The sequence below is a fragment of the Erinaceus europaeus genome, chromosome 2, assembly GCF_950295315.1.
Source record: "Erinaceus europaeus chromosome 2, mEriEur2.1, whole genome shotgun sequence".
Classification (NCBI taxonomy): Eukaryota; Metazoa; Chordata; class Mammalia; order Eulipotyphla; family Erinaceidae; genus Erinaceus; species Erinaceus europaeus.
In genome coordinates, this window is record NC_080163.1 from 180,555,004 (window position 1) to 180,557,571 (window position 2,568).

Here is a 2,568-nt window from a genome sequence, read left to right on the forward strand (position 1 = left end):
GCTATACATCAAGTGGTATTTGTTTAATGAGCTTGGCACCAGAAAGATGTATAGAACATGTCAGACACCGGGTACCAATGCGTGCTGAGAGCAAGATAGCATCTCAAGCTCTGACCATTCACTTAGTCTTCCAGCTGGCTCTTCTATCTGCTGATTCTTTGGGGAATAATAAATGAGAGGGCAAGATGAACAAGGAGCCAAATAAAGAACCCCCCCCCTCACACACAGAAAAATTATAACTTGGAAGAGCAAAAGAGATTCAGATTTAGTGATCTCCCAACTACCCAACCAAGAGAAAGTTATCACAGAGGAAACTTTTCCTAAGCAGTATGATCTTAAATAACAAGGAGGCCTGTGAAATTTACAGCACTTTTAAGATATGCAAATTGAATGCAAGGTATAGACATAAGGGTAATTAATTGTAAATCTAAGAATAATGTTTCTTTGTCAGGCTGTCTCCATGTTGTGGAATACATTCTAATGTGGCTTAACTTGGAATACTTTTTTTGTAAAGGCTGGTCTAATTATAAGATGTGCAGAATTTCAAAATACTAGTTCTTATTTAATTTAGCTGCTGTAGCATTTAATAACAGGGTTTTTTTTCTGATTGCAAAAAAATATTTTAATCATTTGGGGTTAAAAAACACTTGTTTTGAAGACTGGATGGTCAGGATTTTTGTGTGTAGAAAGGGTGTTATGTATTGAAGCACTTTTCCCAGGTTCTGAACAAGTGTTAGGTGTGGAAGGACCTGAGTGACTAAATAGAGTTATTTTACCACCATTTTTCTCACATAACACAGTGTCTAGCAGTGATTTTCTAGATTATATCAGGGGAAATGTGATTTATTTGAAGTCACAATGTTTAGTTTTCTCCTTCTACCAGCTAATGCAAACTTCTCCCATTGTGTCAATGAACCAGTGAGTAGATTCTTCAGATAACAGATTCTTAGAGGCTCCTGTGTGTGAAGACAAGGAAAGTTTTAAAATCCAAGGAACATGGCTCCTGTTTCTCACCAAGAAAGCTTGTGATCCAAATGCACTTGGAAAGAATTGGGGTAGAGGGATTGTAATGGGTTTCAGCAAAGCAAAGGAGGGGCCAGAGTCAGAGGTAAAATACCCTGGTCCTCCATTCTCAAACATCATCAGAGCTAAGTGTCTAGTTCAGAGAAGTGATCACAGAAATAGATGGCACATTGGTTGCCTCTTCTTCTGAAGTTGAAATAAATCTCTCAGGTTTTCTCTCTCATACTCCCTAGAAAGCACTTGACCAAAGTGTATCACAGAACCACAGTCGACCTGGAGGTGGGAATGCAGATGTGGGACCCAAGCATAGCACTGCCACAAAAAACACCCCCTTGCTAGCTCATACTTGCTGAAAGGGCTCAGGCTGCTCAAGTGATACTCACCCTTGTCTTTCTTCCTCTTTGCCAGGCTGTTGTATTCATTCATTTTTTTCATTTAGCAGTTTTTAATGAAAGTTGCATATAAAATGATTTCATTCCTGCATCTTCTCAATGGTTTCTTCCTTATATTTGCCCTTCTCCTTTCCTACTTGGCAAGACTTGGCTTTACGTTCAAGGATCTTCTTGCGGTCTTTGCTGAGTTTTAATCTAGTGATAACCACCTTGCTGGGGTGGATTCCTACATGGACGGTCCTGCCATTTGCCTTCTCTCGCTACACTCGCTCAATGTAGATGACGTATGTCTTCCTGTAAACCTGGACTACTTTGCCAATCGATCTGCTGACCTTTGTAGTGCCCTGAAACAACCTGGACTTCATCATCCTTTCAGATGGGCATAGAGTGAATGTTGTACTTCTGTCTCAACTCTTTGGAGAGGGGGGAAGACATAATTTTCCAGTGAATGTGGGAAGGCACATTGAAATGCCTCTTACAGTTCTTGCTCTGGTCAGAAGTCATGAAGGGGTTGAACTTCATTTTGGTCACTGGAGCTCCAGTGATGGTTGGAAAAGGGAAGAGAATGCTGTTGGGTTGCGTCGCAGGGGAGAGATAAGAGACCAGGAACTCATGGCGGAGCAGGAATGCAAATCTTTATTCACTTGGACGCTCCAGAATTGGGTGTGAGCACAGCAGTTTAGGCCATGTGGAGCTAGCAAAATGGCCACCTCCCACTATGCCCACCAGCCCTTCTCCAGGTCAGGTCATGAAAGAGAAAAGAGAAAGGGAGCGAAAGGGGAAACAGGTGAGGCTTTTATGGGAGAATTCTGGAAGTGGCAAGTCAGGACGGGATGGGCTAGGAAAGGGGGTGGAGAGAGGCAAAAGGCATGTTGGGAAGGTGGAAGCATCCTTAGCAACTGTTGCAATGGTTTTAACTGAATTAGCAATACCCTGAGGGGATAAGGTGGTGGAGATCTGTAAATAATACTTGCATGGAAATATAGTGGTTTGTGGGCCCTGCCAGTGTTCAACCACATCTGCACAATTTCCCAGCAGAACCCCATTTATTTATGTATTTATTTATTTATTTATCAATAGTCTGTACAAGCATAACATTTCTGTTTTCCACATAACAATACTAGGTCCTCTATAATCCTTTTCCAGGACCTGT

At 41.7% G+C, this 2,568-nt stretch overlaps 1 pseudogene; it reads right to left on the bottom strand.

The window, feature by feature from the left end:
* Positions 1 to 1,458: 1,458 nt before the first annotated feature.
* LOC103128575 (large ribosomal subunit protein uL24-like) lies at positions 1,459 to 1,937 on the bottom strand (annotated as a pseudogene).
* Positions 1,938 to 2,568: the final 631 nt, after the last annotated feature.